Below are 25,407 nucleotides of genomic sequence, written 5' to 3'. Positions count from 1 at the left end.
CAGTACCAGAAAACTGACTCTTCTTACTGTCTATGTTTTGAACCATTCCTGTGACACTAGTTATAGATTCCGATGCTTCACTTCAGGTTTACTGTATCCCTCTGACCCTCTTACTGACTATGAAACACAGAAATTGCATCGGAATTAAATACAAAAGACACAATGCCGACTTAAGTACAAGAAAACTGACTCTTCTTACTGTCTATGTTTTGATCCATTCCTGTGACACCAGTTATAGATTCAGATGCTTCACTTCAGGTTCACTGTATCCCTCTGACCTTCTTATTGACGATGAAACACAGAAATTGCATCGGAATTATGTACAAAAGGCACAATGCCGACTTAAGTAGAACAAAACAGACCCTTCTTACTGTCTATGTTTTGAACCATTCCTGTGACACTAGTTATGGATTCCGATGCTTTACTTCATATTTACTGCATCCCGCTGACCTTCGTATTGACGATGAAACACAGAAATTGCATTGGAATTAAATACAAAAGGCACAATGCCGACTTAAGTACAAGAAAACTGACTCTTCTTACTGTCTATGTTTTGAACCATTCCTGTGACACTAGTTATAGATTCCGATGCTTCACTTCAGTTTTACTGTATCCCTCTGACCTTCTTATTGACGATGAAACACAGAAATTGCATCGGAATTAAATACAAAAGGCACAATGCCGACTTAAGTACAAGAAAACTGACTCTTCTTACTGTCTATGTTTTGAACCATTCCTGTGACACTAGTTATAGATTACGATGCTTCACTTCATGTTTACTGTATCAATCTGACCTTCTTATTGACGAAGAAACACAGAAATTGCATCGGAATTAAATACAAAACGCACAATGCCGACTTAAGTACAAGAAAACTTACTCTTCTTACTGTCTATGTTTTGATCCATTCCTGTGACACTAGTTATAGATCCGTGCTTCACTTCAGGATTACTGTATCCCTTGGACCTTCTTATTGACGATGAAACATAGAAATTGCATTGGAATTAAATAGAAAAAGAACAATGCCGACTTAAGTACAAGAAAACTGACTCTTCTTACTGTCTATGTTTTGAACCATTCCTGTGACACTAGTTATAGATTTCGATGCTTCACTTCAGGTTTACTGTGTCCCTCTGACCTTCTTATTGAAGATGAAACACAGAAATTGCATCGGAATTAAATTCAAAAGGCACAATGCCGACTTAAGTACAAGAAAACTGACTCATCTTACTGTCTATGTTTTGAACCATTCCTGTGACACTAGTTATAGGTTCCGATGCTTCACTTCAGGTTTGCTGTATCCCGCAGACCTTCTTATTGACGATGAAACACAGAAATTGCATTGGAATTACATAGAAAAGGCACAATGCCGACTTAAGTACAAGAAAACTGACTTTTCTTACTGTCTATGATTTGAACCATTCCTGTGGCACTAGTTATTGATTCCGATGCTTGACTTCAGGTTTACTGTATCCCTCTGACCTTCTTATTGATGATGAAACACAGAAATTGCATCGGAATTAAATAGAAATGGCACAATGCCGACTTAAGTACAAAAAAACTGTTTCTTTTTACTGTCTATGTTTTGAACCATTACGGTGACACTAGTTATAGATTCCGATGCTTCACTTCAGGTTTACTGTATCCCTCTGACCTTCTTATTGACGACGAAACGCAGAAATTGCATCGGAATTAAATACAAAAGGCACAATGTCGACTTAAGTAGAAGAAAACTGACTCTTCTTACTGTCGATGTTTGAATCATTCCTGAGACACTAGTTATAGATTCCGATGCTTCACTTCAGGTTTACTGTATCCCTCTGACCTTCCTATTGACGATGAAACATAGAAATTGCATCGGAATTAAATAGAAAAGGCACAATGCCGACCTAAGTACAAGAAAACTGACTCTTCTTAGTGTCTATGCTTTGAACCATTCCTGTGACACTAGTTATAGATTCCGATGCTTCACTTCAGGTTTACTGTATCCCTCTGACCTTCTTATTGACGATGAAACACAGAAGTTGCATCGGAATTAAATAGAAAAGCACAATGCCGACTTAAGTACTAGAAAACTGTCTCTTTTTACTGTCTATGTTTTGAACCATTCCGGTGGCACTTGTTATAGATTCCGATGCTTCACTTCAGGTTTACTGTATCCCGCTGACCTTCTTATTGACGATGAAACACAGAAATTGCATTGGAATAAATACAAAAGGCACAATGCCGACTTAAGTACAAGAAAACTTGACTCTTCTTACTGTCTATGTTTTGAACCGTTCCTGTGACACTAGTTATAGATTCCGATTCTTCACTTCAGGTTCAGTGTATCCCTCTGACCTTCTTATTGACGATGAAACACAGATGTTGCTTCGGTATTAAATTCAAAGGCACAATGCCGACTTAAGTACAAGAAAACTGACTCTTCTTACTGTCTATGTTTTGATCCATTCCTGTGAGACTAGTTATAGATTCCGTGCTTCACTTCAGGATTACTGTATCCCTTCGACCTTCTTATTGATGATGAAACATAGAAATTGCATTGGAATTAAATAGAAAAGGAACAATGCCGACTTAATTACAAGGAAACTTACTCTTCTTACTGTCTATGTTTTGAACCATTCCTGTGACACTAGTTATAGATTCCGATGCTTCACTTCAGGTTTACTGTATCCCTCTGACCTTCTTATTGAAGATGAAACACAGAAATTGCATCGGAATTAAATACAAAAGGCACGATGAAGACTTAAGTACAAGAAAACTGACTCTTCTAACTGTCTATGTTTTGAACATTCCTGTGACACTAGTTATAGATTCTGATGCTTCACTTAGGTTTACTGTATCCCTCTGACCTTCTTATTGACGATGAAACACAGAAATTGCATCGGAATTATATACAAAAGGCACAATGCCGACATAAGTACAAGAAAACTGACTCTTCTTATGTCTATGTTTTGGACCATTCCTGTGACACTAGTTATAGATTCGATGCTTCACTTCAGGTTTACTGTATCAATCTGACCTTCTTATTGCCGAAGAAACACAGAAATTGCATCGGAAATAAATACAGAAGGCACAATGCCGACTTAAGTACAAGAAAACTGACTCTTCTTACTGTCTATGTTTAGAACCATTCCTGTGACACTAGTTATAGATTTCGATGCTTTCACTTCAGGTTTACTGTATCCCTCTGACCCCTCTTATTGACGATGAAAACACAGATAATGCATCTGACTAAATTCTAATGGCACAATGCCGACTTAAGTACAAGAAAACTGACTCTTCTTACTGTCTATGTTTTGATCCATTCCTGTGACACTAGTTATAGATTCCGTGCTTCACCTCTGGATTACTGTATCCCTTGGACCTTCTTATTGACGATGAAACATAGAAATTGCATTGGAATTAGATACAAAATGCACAATGCCGACTTAAGTACAAGAAAACTTACTATTCTTATTGTCTATGATTTGAACAATTCCTGTGACACTAGTTATAGATTCCGATGCTTCACTTCAGGTTCACCGTATCCCTCTGACCTTCTTATTGACGATGAAACACAGAAATTGCATCGGAATTAAGTACAAAAGGCACAACGCCGACTTAAGTACAAGAAAACTGACTCTTCTTACTGTCTATGTTTTGAACCATTCCTGTGACACTAGTTATAGATTCCGATGCTTCACTTCAGGTTCACTGTATCCCTCTGACCTTCTTATTGACGATGAAACACAGAAATTGCATCGGAAATAAGTACAAAAAGCACAATGCCGACCTAAGTACAAGAAAACTGACTCTTCTTACTGTCTATGTTTTGTACCATTCCTGTGACACTAGTTATAGATTCCGATGCTTCACTTCAGGTTTACTGTATCCCTCCCACCTTCTTACTGACGATGAAAAACAGAAATTGCATCGGAATTAAATCCGAAATGCACAATGCCGACTTCAGTACCAGAAAACTGACTCTTCTTACTGTCTATGTTTTGAACCATTCCTGTGACACTAGTTATAGATTCCGATGCTTCACTTCAGGTTTACTGTATCCCTCTGACCCTCTTACTGACTATGAAACACAGAAATTGCATCGGAATTAAATACAAAAGACACAATGCCGACTTAAGTACAAGAAAACTGACTCTTCTTACTGTCTATGTTTTGATCCATTCCTGTGACACCAGTTATAGATTCAGATGCTTCACTTCAGGTTCACTTTATCCCTCTGACCTTCTTATTGACGATGAAACACAGAAATTGCATCGGAATTATGTACAAAAGGCACAATGCCGACTTAAGTAGAACAAAACAGACCCTTCTTACTGTCTATGTTTTGAACCATTCCTGTGACACTAGTTATGGATTCCGATGCTTTACTTCATATTTACCGTATCCCGCTGACCTTCGTATTGACGATGAAACACAGAAATTGCATTGGAATTAAATACAAAAGGCACAATGCCGACTTAAGTACAAGTAAACTGACTCTTCTTACTGTCTATGTTTTGAACCATTCCTGTGACACTAGTTATAGATTCCGATGCTTCACTTCAGTTTTACTGTATCCCTCTGACCTTCTTATTGACGATGAAACACAGAAATTGCATCGGAATTAAATGCAAAAGGCACAATGCCGACTTAAGTACAAGAAAACTGATTCTTCTTACTGTCTATGTTTTGAACCATTCCTGTGACACTAGTTATAGATTACGATGCTTCACTTCATGTTTACTGTATCAATCTGACCTTCTTATTGACGAAGAAACACAGAAATTGCATCGGAATTAAATACAAAACGCACAATGCCGACTTAAGTACAAGAAAACTGACTCTTCTTACTGTCTATGTTTTGATCCATTCCTGTGACACTAGTTATAGATCCGTGCTTCACTTCAGGATTACTGTATCCCTTGGACCTTCTTATTGACGATGAAACATAGAAATTGCATTGGAATTAAATAGAAAAAGAACAATGCCGACTTAAGTACAAGAAAACTGACTCTTCTTACTGTCTATGTTTTGAACCATTCCTGTGACACTAGTTATAGATTTCGATGCTTCACTTCAGGTTTACTGTGTCCCTCTGACCTTCTTATTGAAGATGAAACACAGAAATTGCATCGGAATTAAATTCAAAAGGCACAATGCCGACTTAAGGACAAGAAAACTGACTCATCTTACTGACAATGTTTTGAACCATTCCTGTGACACTAGTTATAGGTTCCGATGCTTCACTTCAGGTTTGCTGTATCCCGCAGACCTTCTTATTGACGATGAAACACAGAAATTGCATTGGAATTACATAGAAAAGGCACAATGCCGACTTAAGTACAAGAAAACTGACTTTTCTTACTGTCTATGATTTGAACCATTCCTGTGACGCTAGTTATTGATTCCGATGCTTGACTTCAGGTTTACTGTATCCCTCTGACCTTCTTATTGATGATGAAACACAGAAATTGCATCGGAATTAAATAGAAATGGCACAATGCCGACTTAAGTACAAAAAAACTGTTTCTTTTTACTGTCTATGTTTTGAACCATTACGGTGACACTAGTTATAGTTTCCGATGCTTCACTTCAGGTTTACTGTATCCCTCTGACCTTCTTATTGACGACGAAACGCAGAAATTGCATCGGAATTAAATACAAAAGTCACAATGTCGACTTAAGTAGAAGAAAACTGACTCTTCTTACTGTCGATGTTTGAATCATTCCTGAGACACTAGTTGTAGATTCCGATGCTTCACTTCAGGTTTACTGTATCCCTCTGATCTTCCTATTGACGATGAAACATAGAAATTGCATCGGAATTAAATAGAAAAGTCACAATGCCGACCTAAGTACAAGAAAACTGACTCTTCTTAGTGTCTATGCTTTGAACCATTCCTGTGACACTAGTTATAGATTCCGATGCTTCACTTCAGGTTTACTGTACCCCTCTGACCTTCTTATTGACGATGAAACACAGAAGTTGCATCGGAATTAAATAGAAAAGCACAATGCCGACTTAAGTACAAGAAAACTGTCTCTTTTTACTGTCTATGTTTTGAACCATTCCGGTGGCACTTGTTATAGATTCCGATGCTTCACTTCAAGTTTACTGTATCCCTCTGACCTTCCTATTGACGACGAAACGCGGAAATTGCATCGGAATTAAATACAAAAGGCACAATGAAGACTTAAGTACAAGAAAACTGACTCTTCTTACTGTCTATGTTTTGAACCATTCCTGTGACACTAGTTATAGATTTCGATGCTTCACTTCAGGTTTACTGTGTCCCTCTGACCTTCTTATTGAAGATGAAACACAGAAATTGCATCGGAATTAAATACAAAAGGCACAATGCCGACTTAAGTACAAATAAACTGACTCATCTTACTGTCTATGTTTTGAACCATTCCTGTGACACTAGTTATAGGTTCCGATGCTTCACTTCAGGTTTGCTGTATCCCACAGACCTTCTTATTGACGATGAAACACAGAAATTGCATTGGAATTACATAGAAAAGGCACAATGCCGACTTAAGTACAAGAAAACTGACTTTTCTTACTGTCTATGATTTGAACCATTCCTGTGACACTAGTTATTGATTCCGATGCTTGACTTCAGGTTTACTGTATCCCTCTGACCTTCTTATTGATGATGAAACACAGAAATTGCATCGGAATTAAATAGAAATGGCACAATGCCGACTTAAGTACAAAAAAACTGTTTCTTTTTACTGTCTATGTTTTGAACCATTACGGTGACACTAGTTATAGATTCCGATGCTTCACTTCAGGTTTACTGTATCCCTCTGACCTTCTTATTGACGACGAAACGCAGAAATTGCATCGAAATTAAATACAAAAGGCACAATGTCGACTTAAGTAGAAGAAAACTGACTCTTCTTACTGTCGATGTTTGAATCATTCCTGAGACACTAGTTATAGATTCCGATGCTTCACTTCAGGTTTACTGTATCACTCTGACCTTCCTATTGACGATGAAACATAGAAATTGCATCGGAATTAAATAGAATAGGCTCAATGCCGACCTAAGTACAAGAAAACTGACTCTTCTTAGTGTCTATGCTTTGAACCATTCCTGTGACACTAGTTATAGATTCCGATGCTTCACTTCAGGTTTACTGTATCCCTCTGACCTTCTTATTGACGATGAAACACAGAAGTTGCATCGGAATCAAATAGAAAAGCACAATGCCGACTTAAGTACAAGAAAACTGTCTCTTTTTACTGTCTATGTTTTGAACCATTCCGGTGGCACTTGTTATAGATTCCGATGCTTCACTTCAAGTTTACTGTATCCCTCTGACTTTCCTATTGACGACGAAACGCGGAAATTGCATCGGAATTAAATACAAAAGGCACAATGAAGACTTAAGTAGAAGAAAACTGACTCTTCTTACTGTCTATGTTTTGAACCATTCCTGTGACACTAGTTATAGATTCCGATGCTTCACTTCAGGTTTACTGTATCCCGCTGACCTTCTTATTGACGATGAAACACAGAAATTGCATTGGAATAAATACAAAAGGCACAATGCCGACTTAAGTACAAGAAAACTGACTCTTCTTACTGTCTATGTTTTGAACCATTCCTGTGACACTAGTTATAGATTCCGATTCTTCACTTCAGGTCCAGTGTATCCCTCTGACCTTCTTATTGACGATGAAACACAGATGTTGCTTCGGTATTAAATTCAAAAGGCACAATGCCGACTTAAGTACAAGAAAACTGACTCTTCTTACTGTCTATGTTTTGATCCATTCCTGTGAGACTAGTTATAGATTCCGTGCTTCACTTCAGGATTACTGTATCCCTTCGACCTTCTTATTGATGAGGAAACATAGAAATTGCATTGGAATTAAATAGAAAAGGAACAATGCCGTCTTAATTACAAGAAAACTTACTCTTCTTACTGTCTATGTTTTGAACCATTCCTGTGACACTAGTTATAGATTCCGATGCTTCACTTCAGGTTTACTGTATCCCTCTGACCTTCTTATTGAAGATGAAACACAGATATTGCATCGGAATGAAATACAAAAGGCACAATGAAGACTTAAGTACAAGAAAACTGACTCTTCTAACTGTCTATGTTTTGAACCATTCCTGTGACACTAGTTATAGATTCTGATGCTTCACTTTAGGTTTACTGTATCCCTCTGACCTTCTTATTGACGATGAAACACAGAAATTGCATCGGAATTATATACAAAAGGCACAATGCCGACTTAAGTACAAGAAAACTGACTCTTCTTACTGTCTATGTTTTGGACCATTCCTGTGACACTAGTTATAGATTCCGATGATTCACTTCAGGTTTACTGTATCAATCTGACCTTCTTATTGACGAAGAAACACAGAAATTGCATCGGAAATAAATACAGAAGGCACAATGCCGACTTAAGTACAAGAAAACTGACTCTTCTTACTGTCTATGTTTGGAACCATTCCTGTGACACTAGTTATAGATTTCGATGCTTCACTTCAGGTTTACTGTATCCCTCTGACCCTCTTATTGACGATGATACACAGAAAATGCATCTGACTAAATTCTAATGGCACAATGCCGACTTAAGTACAAGAAAACTGACTCTTCTAACTGTCTATGTTTTGATCCATTCCTGTGACACTAGTTATAGATTCCGTGCTTCACCTCTGGATTACTGTATCCCTTGGACCTTCTTATTGACGATGAAACATAGAAATTGCATTGGAATTAGATACAAAATGCACAATGCCGACTTAAGTACAAGAAAACTTACTATTCTTATTGTCTATGATTTGAACAATTCCTGTGACACTAGTTATAGATTCCGATGCTTCACTTCAGGTTCACCGTATCCCTCTGACCTTCTTATTGACGATGAAACACAGAAATTGCATCGGAATTAAGTACAAAAGGCACAACGCCGACTTAAGTACAAGAAAACTGACTCTTCTTACTGTCTATGTTTTGAACCATTCCTGTGACACTAGTTATAGATTCCGATGCTTCACTTCAGGTTCACTGTATCCCTCTGACCTTCTTATTGACGATGAAACACAGAAATTGCATCGGAAATAAGTACAAAAAGCGCAAAGCCGACCTAAGTACTAGAAAACTTACTCTTCTTACTGTCTATGTTTTGTACCATTCCTGTGACACTAGTTATAGATTCCGATGCTTCACTTCAGGTTTACTGTATCCCTCCCACCTTCTTACTGACGATGAAAAACAGAAATTGCATCGGAATTAAATCCGAAATGCACAATGCCGACTTCAGTACCAGAAAACTGACTCTTCTTACTGTCTATGTTTTGAACCATTCCTGTGACACTAGTTATAGATTCCGATGCTTCACTTCAGGTTTACTGTATCCCTCTGACCCTCTTACTGACTATGAAACACAGAAAATGCATCGGAATTAAATACAAAAGACACAATGCCGACTTAAGTACAAGAAAACTGACTCTTCTTACTGTCTATGTTTTGATCCATTCCTGTGACACCAGTTATAGATTCAGATGCTTCACTTCAGGTTCACTGTATCCCTCTGACCTTCTTATTGACGATGAAACACAGAAATTGCATCGGAATTATGTACAAAAGGCGCAATGCCGACTTAAGTAGAACAAAACAGACCCTTCTTACTGTCTATGTTTTGAACCATTCCTGTGACACTAGTTATGGATTCCGATGCTTTACTTCATATTTACTGCATCCCGCTGACCTTCGTATTGACGATGAAACACAGAAATTGCATTGGAATTAAATACAAAAGGCACAATGCCGACTTAAGTACAAGAAAACTGACTCTTCTTACTGTCTATGTTTTGAACCATTCCTGTGACACTAGTTATAGATTCCGATGCTTCACTTCAGTTTTACTGTATCCCTCTGACCTTCTTATTGACGATGAAACACAGAAATTGCATCGGAATTAAATACAAAAGGCACAATGCCGACTTAAGTACAAGAAAACTGACTCTTCTTACTGTCTATGTTTTGAACCATTTCTGTGACACTAGTTATAGATTACGATGCTTCACTTCATGTTTACTGTATCAATCTGACCTTCTTATTGACGAAGAAACACAGAATTGCATCGGAATTAAATACAAAACGCACAATGCCGACTTAAGTACAAGAAAACTTACTCTTCTTACTGTCTATGTTTTGATCCATTTCTGTGACACTAGTTATAGATCCGTGCTTCACTTCAGGATTACTGTATCCCTTGGACCTTCTTATTGACGATGAAACATAGAAATTGCATTGGAATTAAATAGAAAAAGAACAATGCCGACTTAAGTACAAGAAAACTGACTCTTCTTACTGTCTATGTTTTGAACCATTCCTGTGACACTAGTTATAGATTTCGATGCTTCACTTCAGGTTTACTGTGTCCCTCTGACCTTCTTATTGAAGATGAAACACAGAAATTGCATCGGAATTAAATTCAAAAGGCACAATGCCGACTTAAGTACAAGAAAACTGACTCATCTTACTGTCTATGTTTTGAACCATTCCTGTGACACTAGTTATAGGTTCCGATGCTTCACTTCAGGTTTGCTGTATCCCGCAGACCTTCTTATTGACGATGAAACACAGAAATTGCATTGGAATTACATAGAAAAGGCACAATGCCGACTTAAGTACAAGAAAACTGACTTTTCTTACTGTCTATGATTTGAACCATTCCTGTGACACTAGTTATTGATTCCGATGCTTGACTTCAGGTTTACTGTATCCCTCTGACCTTCTTATTGATGATGAAACACAGAAATTGCATCGGAATTAAATAGAAATGGCACAATGCCGACTTAAGTACAAAAAAACTGTTTCTTTTTACTGTCTATGTTTTGAACCATTACGGTGACACTAGTTATAGATTCCGATGCTTCACTTCAGGTTTACTGTATCCCTCTGACCTTCTTATTGACGACGAAACGCAGAAATTGCATCGGAATTAAATACAAAAGGCACAATGTCGACTTAAGTAGAAGAAAACTGACTCTTCTTACTGTCGATGTTTGAATCATTCCTGAGACACTAGTTATAGATTCCGTTGCTTCACTTCAGGTTTACTGTATCCCTCTGACCTTCCTATTGACGATGAAACATAGAAATTGCATCGGAATTAAATAGAAAAGGCACAATGCCGACCTAAGTACAAGAAAACTGACTCTTCTTAGTGTCTATGCTTTGAACCATTCCTGTGACACTAGTTATAGATTCCGATGCTTCACTTCAGGTTTACTGTATCCCTCTGACCTTCGTATTGACGATGAAACACAGAAGTTGCACCGGAATTAAATAGAAAAGCACAATGCCGACTTAAGTACAAGAAAACTGTCTCTTTTTACTGTCTATGTTTTGAACCATTCCGGTGGCACTTGTTATAGATTCCGATGCTTCACTTCAAGTTTACTGTATCCCTCTGACCTTCCTATTGACGACGAAACGCGGAAATTGCATCGGAATTAAATACAAAAGGCACAATGAAGACTTAAGTAGAAGAAAACTGACTCTTCTTTCTGTCTATGTTTTGAACCATTCCTGTGACACTAGTTATAGATTCCGATGCTTCACTTCAGGTTTACTGTATCCCGCTGACCTTCTTATTGACGATGAAACACAGAAATTGCATTGGAATAAATACAAAAGGCACAATGCCGACTTAAGTACAAGAAAACTGACTCTTCTTACTGTCTATGTTTTGAACCGTTCCTGTGACACTAGTTATAGATTCCGATTCTTCACTTCAGGTTCAGTGTATCCCTCTGACCTTCTTATTGACGATGAAACACAGATGTTGCTTCGGTATTAAATTCAAAAGGCACAATGCCGACTTAAGTACAAGAAAACTGACTCTTCTTACTGTCTATGTTTTGATCCATTCCTGTGAGACTAGTTATAGATTCCGTGCTTCACTTCAGGATTACTGTATCCCTTCGACCTTCTTATTGATGATGAAACATAGAAATTGCATTGGAATTAAATAGAAAAGGAACAATGCCGACTTAATTACAAGAAAACTTACTCTTCTTACTGTCTATGTTTTGAACCATTCCTGTGACACTAGTTATAGATTCCGATGCTTCACTTCAGGTTTACTGTATCCCTCTGACCTTCTTATTGAAGATGAAACACAGATATTGCATCGGAATTAAATACAAAAGGCACAATGAAGACTTAAGTACAAGAAAACTGACTCTTCTAACTGTCTATGTTTTGAACCATTCCTGTGACACTAGTTATAGATTCTGATGCTTCACTTTAGGTTTACTGTATCCCTCTGACCTTCTTATTGACGATGAAACACAGAAATTGCATCGGAATTATATACAAAAGGCACAATGCCGACATAAGTACAAGAAAACTGACTCTTCTTACTGTCTATGTTTTGGACCATTCCTGTGACACTAGTTATAGATTCCGATGCTTCACTTCAGGTTTACTGTATCAATCTGACCTTCTTATTGACGAAGAAACACAGAAATTGCATCGGAAATAAATACAGAAGGCACAATGCCGACTTAAGTACAAGAAAACTGACTCTTCTTACTGTCTATGTTTAGAACCATTCCTGTGACACTAGTTATAGATTTCGATGCTTCACTTCAGGTTTACTATATCCCTCTGACCCTCTTATTGACGATGAAACACAGAAAATGCATCTGACTAAATTCTAATGGCACAATGCCGACTTAAGTACAAGAAAACTGACTCTTCTTACTGTCTATGTTTTGATCCATTCCTGTGACACTAGTTATAGATTCCGTGCTTCACCTCTGGATTACTGTATCCCTTGGACCTTCTTATTGACGATGAAACATAGAAATTGCATTGGAATTAGATACAAAATGCACAATGCCGACTTAAGTACAAGAAAACTTACTATTCTTATTGTCTATGATTTGAACAATTCCTGTGACACTAGTTATAGATTCCGATGCTTCACTTCAGGTTCACCGTATCCCTCTGACCTTCTTATTGACGATGAAACACAGAAATTGCATCGGAATTAAGTACAAAAGGCACAACGCCGACTTAAGTACAAGAAAACTGACTCTTCTTACTGTCTATGTTTTGAACCATTCCTGTGACACTAGTTATAGATTCCGATGCTTCACTTCAGGTTCACTGTATCCCTCTGACCTTCTTATTGACGATGAAACACAGAAATTGCATCGGAAATAAGTACAAAAAGCACAATGCCGACCTAAGTACAAGAAAACTGACTCTTCTTACTGTCTATGTTTTGTACCATTCCTGTGACACTAGTTATAGATTCCGATGCTTCACTTCAGGTTTACTGTATCCCTCCCACCTTCTTACTGACGATGAAAAACAGAAATTGCATCGGAATTAAATCCGAAATGCACAATGCCGACTTCAGTACCAGAAAACTGACTCTTCTTACTGTCTATGTTTTGAACCATTCCTGTGACACTAGTTATAGATTCCGATGCTTCACTTCAGGTTTACTGTATCCCTCTGACCCTCTTACTGACTATGAAACACAGAAATTGCATCGGAATTATATACAAAAGACACAATGCCGACTTAAGTACAAGAAAACTGACTCTTCTTACTGTCTATGTTTTGATCCATTCCTGTGACACCAGTTATAGATTCAGATGCTTCACTTCAGGTTCACTTTATCCCTCTGACCTTCTTATTGACGATGAAACACAGAAATTGCATCGGAATTATGTACAAAAGGCACAATGCCGACTTAAGTAGAACAAAACAGACCCTTCTTACTGTCTATGTTTTGAACCATTCCTGTGACACTAGTTATGGATTCCGATGCTTTACTTCATATTTACCGTATCCCGCTGACCTTCGTATTGACGATGAAACACAGAAATTGCATTGGAATTAAATACAAAAGGCACAATGCCGACTTAAGTACAAGTAAACTGACTCTTCTTACTGTCTATGTTTTGAACCATTCCTGTGACACTAGTTATAGATTCCGATGCTTCACTTCAGTTTTACTGTATCCCTCTGACCTTCTTATTGACGATGAAACACAGAAATTGCATCGGAATTAAATGCAAAAGGCACAATGCCGACTTAAGTACAAGAAAACTGATTCTTCTTACTGTCTATGTTTTGAACCATTCCTGTGACCCTAGTTATAGATTACGATGCTTCACTTCATGTTTACTGTATCAATCTGACCTTCTTATTGACGAAGAAACACAGAAATTGCATCGGCATTAAATACAAAACGCACAATGCCGACTTAAGTACAAGAAAACTGACTCTTCTTACTGTCTATGTTTTGATCCATTCCTGTGACACTAGTTATAGATCCGTGCTTCACTTCAGGATTACTGTATCCCTTGGACCTTCTTATTGACGATGAAACATAGAAATTGCATTGGAATTAAATAGAAGAAGAACAATGCCGACTTAAGTACAAGAAAACTGACTCTTCTTACTGTCTATGTTTTGAACCATTCCTGTGACACTAGTTATAGATTTCGATGCTTCACTTCAGGTTTACTGTGTCCCTCTGACCTTCTTATTGAAGATGAAACACAGAAATTGCATCGGAATTAAATTCAAAAGGCACAATGCCGACTTAAGGACAAGAAAACTGACTCATCTTACTGACAATGTTTTGAACCATTCCTGTGACACTAGTTATAGGTTCCGATGCTTCACTTCAGGTTTGCTGTATCCCGCAGACCTTCTTATTGACGATGAAACACAGAAATTGCATTGGAATTACATAGAAAAGTCACAATGCCGACTTAAGTACAAGAAAACTGACTTTTCTTACTGTCTATGATTTGAACCATTCCTGTGACGCTAGTTATTGATTCCGATGCTTGACTTCAGGTTTACTGTATCCCTCTGACCTTCTTATTGATGATGAAACACAGAAATTGCATCGGAATTAAATAGAAATGGCACAATGCCGACTTAAGTACAAAAAAACTGTTTCTTTTTACTGTCTATGTTTTGAACCATTACGGTGACACTAGTTATAGATTCCGATGCTTCACTTCAGGTTTACTGTATCCCTCTGACCTTCTTATTGACGACGAAACGCAGAAATTGCATCGGAATTAAATACAAAAGTCACAATGTCGACTTAAGTAGAAGAAAACTGACTCTTCTTACTGTCGATGTTTGAATCATTCCTGAGACACTAGTTGTAGATTCCGATGCTTCACTTCAGGTTTACTGTATCCCTCTGACCTTCCTATTGACGATGAAACATAGAAATTGCATCGGAATTAAATAGAAAAGTCACAATGCCGACCTAAGTACAAGAAAACTGACTCTTCTTAGTGTCTATGCTTTGAACCATTCCTGTGACACTAGTTATAGATTCCGATGCTTCACTTCAGGTTTACTGTACCCCTCTGACCTTCTTATTGACGATGAAACACAGAAGTTGCATCGGAATTAAATAGAAAAGCACAGTGCCGACTTAAGTACAAGAAAACTGTCTCTTTTTACTGTCTATGTTTTGAACCATTCCGGTGGCACTTGTTATAGATTCCGATGCTTCACTTCAAGTTTACTGTATCCCTCTGACCTTCCTATTGACGACGAAACGCGGAAATTGCATCGGAATTAAATACAAAAGGCACAATGAAGACTTAAGGAGAAGAAAACTGCCTCTTCTTACTGTCTATGTTTTGAACCATTCCTGTGACACTAGTTATAGATTCCGATGCTTCACTTCAGGTTTACTGTATCCCGCTGACCATCTTATTGACGATGAAACACAGAAATTGCATTGGAATAAATACAAAAGGCACAATGCCGACTTAAGTACAAGAAAACTGACTCTTCTTACTGTCTATGTTTTGAACCATTCCTGTGACACTAGTTATAGATTCCGATTCTTCACTTCAGGTTCAGTGTATCCCTCTGACCTTCTTATTGACGATGAAACACAGATGTTGCTTCGGTATTAAATTCAAAAGGCACAATGCCGACTTAAGTACAAGAAAACTGACTCTTCTTACTGTCTATGTTTTGATCCATTACTGTGAGACTAGTTATAGATTCCGTGCTTCACTTCAGGATTACTGTATCCCTTCGACCTTCTTATTGATGATGAAACATAGAAATTGCATTGGAATTAAATAGAAAAGGAACAATGCCGACTTAATTACAAGAAAACTTACTCTTCTTACTGTCTATGTTTTGAACCATTCCTGTGACACTAGTTATAGATTCCGATGCTTCACTTCAGGTTTACTGTATCCCTCTGACCTTCTTATTGAAGATGAAACACAGATATTGCATCGGAATTAAATACAAAAGGCACAATGAAGACTTAAGTACAAGAAAACTGACTCTTCTAACTGTCTATGTTTTGAACCATTCCTGTGACACTAGTTATAGATTCTGATGCTTCACTTTAGGTTTACTGTATCCCTCTGTCCTTCTTATTGACGATGAAACACAGAAATTGCATCGGAATTATATACAAAAGGCACAATGCCGACTTAAGTACAAGAAAACTGACTCTTCTTACTGTCTATGTTTTGGACCATTCCTGTGACACTAGTTATAGATTCCGATGCTTCACTTCAGGTTTACTGTATCAATCTGGCCTTCTTATTGACGAAGAAACACAGAAATTGCATCGGAAATAAATACAGAAGGCACAATGCCGACTTAAGTACAAGAAAACTGACTCTTCTTACTGTCTATGTTTAGAACCATTCCTGTGACACTAGTTATAGATTTCGATGCTTCACTTCAGGTTTACTGTATCCCTCTGACCCTCTTATTGACGATGAAACACAGAAAATGCATCTGACTAAATTCTAATGGCACAATGCCGACTTAAGTACAAGAAAACTGACTCTTCTTACTGTCTATGTTTTGATCCATTCCTGTGACACTAGTTATAGATTCCGTGCTTCACCTCTGGATTACTGTATCCCTTGGACCTTCTTATTGACGATGAAACATAGAAATTGCATTGGAATTAGATACAAAATGCACAATGCCGACTTAAGTACAAGAAAACTTACTATTCTTATTGTCTATGATTTGAACAATTCCTGTGACACTAGTTATAGATTACGATGCTTCACTTCATGTTAACTGTATCAATCTGACCTTCTTATTGACGAAGAAACACAGAAATTGCATCGGAATTAAATACAAAGCGCACAATGCCGACTTAAGTACAAGAAAACTGACTCTTCTTACTGTCTATGTTTTGATCCATTCCTGTGACACTAGTTATAGATCCGTGCTTCACTTCAGGATTACTGTATCCCTTGGACCTTCTTATTGACGATGAAACATAGAAATTGCATTGGAATTAAATAGAAAAAGAACAATGCCGACTTAAGTACAAGAAAACTGACTCTTCTTACTGTCTATGTTTTGAACCATTCCTGTGACACTAGTTATAGATTTCGATGCTTCACTTCAGGTTTACTGTGTCCCTCTGACCTTCTTATTGAAGATGAAACACAGAAATTGCATCGGAATTAAATTCAAAAGGCACAATGCCGACTTAAGGACAGGAAAACTGACTCATCTTACTGACAATGTTTTGAACCATTCCTGTGACACTAGTTATAGGTTCCGATGCTTCACTTCAGGTTTGCTGTATCCCGCAGACCTTCTTATTGACGATGAAACACAGAAATTGCATTGGAATTACATAGAAAAGGCACAATGCCGACTTAAGTACAAGAAAACTGACTTTTCTTACTGTCTATGATTTGAACCATTCCTGTGACGCTAGTTATTGATTCCGATGCTTGACTTCAGGTTTACTGTATCCCTCTGACCTTCTTATTGATGATGAAACACAGAAATTGCATCGGAATTAAATAGAAATGGCACAATGCCGACTTAAGTACAAAAAAACTGTTTCTTTTTACTGTCTATGTTTTGAACCATTACGGTGACACTAGTTATAGATTCCGATGCTTCACTTCAGGTTTACTGTATCCCTCTGACCTTCTTATTGACGACGAAACGCAGAAATTGCATCGGAATTAAATACAAAAGTCACAATGTCGACTTAAGTAGAAGAAAACTGACTCTTCTTACTGTCGATGTTTGAATCATTCCTGAGACACTAGTTGTAGATTCCGATGCTTCACTTCAGGTTTACTGTATCCCTCTGACCTTCCTATTGACGATGAAACATAGAAATTGCATCGGAATTAAATAGAAAAGTCACAATGCCGACGTAAGTACAAGAAAACTGACCCTTCTTAGTGTCTATGCTTTGAACCATTCCTGTGACACTAGTTATAGATTCCGATGCTTCACTGCAGGTTTACTGTATCCCTCTGACCTTCTTATTGACGATGAAACACAGAAGTTGCATCGGAATTAAATAGAAAAGCACAATGCCGGCTTAAGTACAAGAAAACTGTCTCTTTTTACTGTCTATGTTTTGAACCATTCCGGTGGCACTTGTTATAGATTCCGATGCTTCAATTCAAGTTTACTGTATCCCTCTGACCTTCCTATTGACGACGAAACGCGGAAATTGCATCGGAATTAAATACAAAAGGCACAATGAAGACTTAAGGAGAAGAAAACTGCCTCTTCTTACTGTCCACGTTTTTGAACCATTCCTGTGACGCTAGTTATAGATTCCGATGCTTCACTTCAGGTTTACTGTATCCCGCTGACCATCTTATTGACGATGAAACACAGAAATTGCATTGGAATAAATACAAAAGGCACAATGCCGACTTAAGTACAAGAAAACTGACTCTTCTTACTGTCTATGTTTTGAACCATTCCTGTGACACTAGTTATAGATTCCGATTCTTCACTTCAGGCTGAGTGTATCCCTCTGACCTTCTTATTGACGATGAAACACAGATGTTGCTTCGGTATTAAATTCAAAAGGCACAATGCCGACTTAAGTACAAGAAAACTGACTCTTCTTACTGTCTATGTTTTGATCCATTCCTGTGAGACTAGTTATAGATTCCGTGCTTCACTTTAGGATTACTGTATCCCTTCGACCTTCTTATTGATGATGAAACATAGAAATTGCATTGGAATTAAATAGAAAAGGAACAATGCCGACTTAATTACAAGAAAACTTACTCTTCTTACTGTCTATGTTTTGAACCATTCCTGTGACACTAGTTATAGATTCCGATGCTTCACGTCAGGTTTACTGTATCCCTCTGACCTTCTTATTGAAGATGAAACACAGATATTGCATCGGAATTAAATACAAAAGGCACAATGAAGACTTAAGTACAAGAAAACTGACTCTTCTACCTGTCTATGTTTTGAACCATTCCTGTGACACTAGTTATAGATTCTGATGCTTCACTTTAGGTTTACTGTATCCCTCTGACCTTCTTATTGACGATGAAACACAGAAATTGCATCGGAATTATATACAAAAGGCACAATGCCGACTTAAGTACAAGAAAACTGACTCTTCTTACTGTCTATGTTTTGGACCATTCCTGTGACACTAGTTATAGATTCCGATGCTTCACTTCAGGTTTACTGTATCAATCTGGCCTTCTTATTGACGAAGAAACACAGAAATTGCATCGGAAATAAATACAGAAGGCACAATGCCGACTTAAGTACAAGAAAACTGACTTTTCTTACTGTCTATGTTTAGAACCATTCCTGTGACACTAGTTATAGATTTCGATGCTTCACTTCAGGTTTACTGTATCCCTCTGACCCTCTTATTGACGATGAAACACAGAAAATGCATCTGACTAAATTCTAATGGCACAATGCCGACTTAAGTACAAGAAAACTGACTCTTCTTACTGTCTATGTTTTGATCCATTCCTGTGACACTAGTTATAGATTCCGTGCTTCACCTCTGGATTACTGTATCCCTTGGACCTTCTTATTGACGATGAAACATAGAAATTGCATTGGAATTGGATACAAAATGCACAATGCCGACTTAAGTACAAGAAAACTTACTATTCTTATTGTCTATGATTTGAACAATTCCTGTGACACTAGTTATAGATTCCGATGCTTCACTTCAGGTTCACCGTATCCCTCTGACCTTCTTATTGACGATGAAAGACAGAAATTGCATCGGAATTAAGTACAAAAGGCACAACGCCGGCTTAAGTACAAGAAAACTGACTCTTCTTACTGTCTATGTTTTGAACCATTCCTGTGACACTAGTTATAGATTCCGATGCTTCACTTCAGGTTCACTGTATCCCTCTGACCTTCTTATTGACGATGAAACACAGAAATTGCATCGGAAATAAGTACAAAAAGCACAATGCCGACCTAAGTACAAGAAAACTGACTCTTCTTACTGTCTATGTTTTGTACCATTCCTGTGACACTAGTTATAGATTCCGATGCTTCACTTCAGGTTTACTGTATCCCTCCCACCTTCTTACTGACGATGAAAAACAGAAATTGCATCGGAATTAAATCCGAAATGCACAATGCCGACTTAAGTACCAGAAAACTGACTCTTCTTACTGTCTATGTTTTGAACCATTCCTGTGACACTAGTTATAGATTCCGATGCTTCACTTCAGGTTTACTGTATTCCTCTGACCCTCTTACTGACTATGAAACACAGAAATTGCATCGGAATTAAATACAAAAGACACAATGCCGACTTAAGTACAAGAAAACTGATTCTTCTTACTGTCTATGTTTTGATCCATTCCTGTGACACCAGTTATAGATTCAGATGCTTCACTTCAGGTTCACTTTATCCCTCTGACCTTCTTATTGACGATGAACCACAGAAATTGCATCGGAATTATGTACAAAAGGCACAATGCCGACTTAAGTAGAACAAAACAGACCCTTCTTACTGTCTATGTTTTGAACCATTCCTGTGACACTAGTTATGGATTCCGATGCTTTACTTCCTATTTACTGTATCCCGCTGACCTTCGTATTGACGATGAAACACAGAAATTGCATTGGAATTAAATACAAAAGGCACAATGCCGACTTAAGTACAAGAAAACTGACTCTTCTTACTGTCTATGTTTTGAACCATTCCTGTGACACTAGTTATAGATTCCGATGCTTCACTTCAGTTTTACTGTATCCCTCTGACCTTCTTATTGACGATGAAACACAGAAATTGCATCGGAATTAAATACAAAAGGCACAATGCCGACTTAAGTACAAGAAAACTGACTCTTCTTACTGTCTAAGTTTTGAAACATTCCTGTGACACTAGTTATAGATTACGATGCTTCACTTCATGTTTACTGTATCAATCTGACCTTCTTATTGACGAAGAAACACAGAAATTGCATAGGAATTAAATACAAAACGCACAATGCCGACTTAAGTACAAGAAAACTGACTCTTCTTACTGTCTATGTTTTGATCCATTCCTGGGACACTAGTTATAGATCCGTGCTTCACTTCAGGATTACTGTATCCCTTGGACCTTCTTATTGACGATGAAACATAGAAATTGCATTGGAATGAAATAGAAAAAGAACAATGCCGACTTAAGTACAAGAAAACTGACTCTTCTTACTGTCTATGTTTTGAACCATTCCTGTGACACTTGTTATAGATTTCGATGCTTCACTTCAGGTTTACTGTATCCCTCTGACCTTCTTATTGACGACGAAACGCAGAAATTGCATCGGAATTAAATACAAAAGGCACAATGTCGACTTAAGTAGAAGACAACTGACTCTTCTTACTGTCGATGTTTGAATCATTCCTGAGACACTAGTTATAGATTCCGATGCTTCACTTCAGGTTTACAGTATCCCTCTGACTTTCCTGTTGACGATGAAACATAGAAATTGCATCGGAATTAAATAGAATAGGCACAATGCCGACCTAAGTACAAGAAAACTGACTCTTCTTAGTGTCTATGCTTTGAACCATTCCTGTGACACTAGTTATAGATTCCGATGCTTCACTTCAGGTTTACTGTATCCCTCTGAACTTCTTATTGACGATGAAACACAGAAGTTGCATCGGAATTAAATAGAAAAGCACAATGCCGACTTAAGTACAAGAAAACTGACTCTTTTTACTGTCTATGTTTTGAACCATTCCGGTGGCACTTGTTATAGATTCCGATGCTTCACTTCAAGTTTACTGTATCCCTCTGACCTTCTTATTGACGACGAAACGCAGAAATTGCATCGGAATTAAATACAAAAGGCACAATGAAGACTTAAGGAGAAGAAAACTAACTCTTCTTACTTTCTATGTTTTGAACCATTCCTGTGATACTAGTTATAGATTCCGATGCTTCACTTCAGGTTTACTGTATCCCGCTGACCTTCTTATTGACGATGAAACACAGAAATTGCATTGGAATAAATACAAAAGGTACAATGCCGACTTAAGTACAAGAAAACTGACTCTTCTTACTGTCTATGTTTTGAACCATTCCTGTGACACTAGTTATAGATTCCGATTCTTCACTTCAGGTTCAGTGTATCCCTCTGACCTTCTTATTGATGATGAAACACAGATGTTGCTTCGGTATTAAATTCAAAAGGCACAATGCCGACTTAAGTACAAGAAAACTGACTCTTCTTACTGTCTATGTTTTGATCCATTCCTGTGAGACTAGTTATAGATTCCGTGCTTCACTTCAGGATTACTGTATCCCTTCGACCTTCTTATTGCTGATGAAACATAGAAATTGCATTGGAATTAAATAGAAAAGGAACAATGCCGACTTAATTACAAGAAAACTTACTCTTCTTACTGTCTATGTTTTGAACCATTCCTGTGACACTAGTTATAGATTCCGATGGTTCACTTCAGGTTTACTGTATCCCTCTGACCTTCTTATTGAAGATGAAACACAGATATTGCATCGGAATTAAATACAAAAGGCACAATGAAGACTTAAGTACAAGAAAACTGACTCTTCTAACTGTCTATGTTTTGAACCATTCCTGTGACACTAGTTATAGATTCTGATGCTTCACTTCAGGTTTACTGTATCCCTCTGACCTTCTTATTGACGATGAAACACAGAAATTGCATCGGAATTATATACAAAAGGCACAATGCCGACTTAAGTACAAGAAAACTGACTCTTCTTACTGTCTATGTTTTGGACCATTCCTGTGACACTAGTTATAGATTCCGATGCTTCACTTCAGGTTTACTGTATCAATCTGACCTTCTTATTGACGAAGAAACACAGAAATTGCATCGGAAATAAATACAGAAGGCACAATGCCGACTTAAGTACAAGAAAACTGACTCTTCTTACTGTCTATGTTTAGAACCATTGCTGTGACACTAGTTATAGATTTCGATGCTTCACTTCAGGTTTACTGTATCCCTCTGACCCTCTTATTGACGATGAAACACAGAAAATGCATCTGACTAAATTCTAAAGGCACAATGCCGACTTAAGTACAAGAAAACTGACTCTTCTTACTGTCTATGTTTTGATCCATTCCTGTGACACTAGTTATAGATTCCGTGCTTCACCTTTGGATTACTGTATCTCTTGGACCTTCTTATTGACGATGACACATAGAAATTGCATTGGAATTAGATACAAAAGGCACAATGCCGACTTAAGTACAAGAAAACTTACTATTCTTATTGTCTATGATTTGAACAATTCCTGTGACACTAGTTATAGATTCCGATGCTTCACTTCAGGTTCACCGTATCCCTCTGACCTTCTTATTGACGATGAAACACAGAAATTGCATCGGAATTAAGTAGAAAAGGCACAACGCCGACTTAAGTACAAGAAAACTGACTCTTCTTACTGTCTATGTTTGAACCACACCTGTGACAGTAGTTATAGATTCCGATGCATCACTTCAGGTTAACTGTATCCCTCTGACCTTCTTATTGACGATGAAACACAGAAATTGCATCGGAATTAAATACAAAATGCACAATGCCGACTTCAGTACAAGAAAACTGACTCTTCTTACTGTCTATGTTTTGAACCATTCCTGTGACACTAGTTATAGATTCCGATGCTTCACTTCAGGTTTACTGTATCCCTCTCACCTTCTTACTGACGATGAAAAAGAGAAATTGCATCGGAATTAAATCCAAAATGCACAATGCCGACTTCAGTACAAGAAAACTGACTCTTCTTACTGTCTATGTTTTGAACCATTCCTGTGACACTAGTTATAGATTTCGATGCTTCACTTCAGGTTTACTGTGTCCCTCTGACCTTCTTATTGAAGATGAAACACAGAAATTGCATCGGAATTAAATTCAAAAGGCACAATGCCGACTTAAGTACAAGAAAACTGACTCATCTTACTGTCTATGTTTTGAACCATTCCTGTGACACTAGTTATAGGTTCCGATGCTTCACTTCAGGTTTGCTGTATCCCGCAGACATTCTTATTGACGATGAAACACAGAAATTACATTGGAATTACATAGAAAAGGCACAATGCCGACTTAAGTACAAGAAAACTGACTTTTCTTACTGTCTATGATTTGAACATTTCCTGTGACACTAGTTATTGATTCCGATGCTTGACTTCAGGTTTACTGTATCCCTCTGACCTTCTTATTGATGATGAAACACAGAAATTGCATCGGAATTAAATAGAAATGGCACAATGCCGACTTCAGTACAAGAAAACTGTTTCTTTTTACTGTCTATGTTTTGAACCATTACGGTGACACTAGTTATAGATTCCGATGCTTCACTTCAGGTTTACTGTATCCCTCTGACCTTCTTATTGACGACGAAACGCAGAAATTGCATCGGAATTAAATACAAAAGGCACAATGTCGACTTAAGTAGAAGAAAACTGACTCTTCTTACTGTCGATGTTTGAATCATTCCTGAGACACTAGTTATAGATTCCGATGCTTCACTTCAGGTTTACAGTATCCCTCTGACTTTCCTGTTGACGATGAAACATAGAAATTGCATCGGAATTAAATAGAATAGGCACAATGCCGACCTAAGTACAAGAAAACTGACTCTTCTTAGTGTCTATGCTTTGAACCATTCCTGTGACACTAGTTATAGATTCCGATGCTTCACTTCAGGTTTACTGTATCCCTCTGACCTTCTTATTGACGATGAAACACAGAAGTTGCATCGGAATTAAATAGAAAAGCACAATGCCGACTTAAGTACAAGAAAACTGACTCTTTTTACTGTCTATGTTTTGATCCATTCCTGTGACACTAGTTATAGATTCCGTGCTTCACCTTTGGATTACTGTATCCCTTCGACCTTCTTATTGCTGATGAAACATAGAAATTGCATTGGAATTAGATACAAAAGGCACAATGCCGACTTAAGTACAAGAAAACTTACTATTCTTATTGTCTATGATTTGAACAATTCCTGTGACACTAGTTATAGATTCCGATGCTTCACTTCAGGTTCACCGTATCCCTCTGACCTTCTTATTGTCGATGAAACACAGAAATTGCATCGGAATTAAGTACAAAAGGCACAACGCCGACTTAAGTAC

This window comes from Schistocerca piceifrons, unplaced genomic scaffold, assembly GCF_021461385.2.
Source record: "Schistocerca piceifrons isolate TAMUIC-IGC-003096 unplaced genomic scaffold, iqSchPice1.1 HiC_scaffold_1544, whole genome shotgun sequence".
NCBI classification, from domain to species: Eukaryota; Metazoa; Arthropoda; class Insecta; order Orthoptera; family Acrididae; genus Schistocerca; species Schistocerca piceifrons.
Note: the sequence above shows the minus strand (reverse complement) of the source record.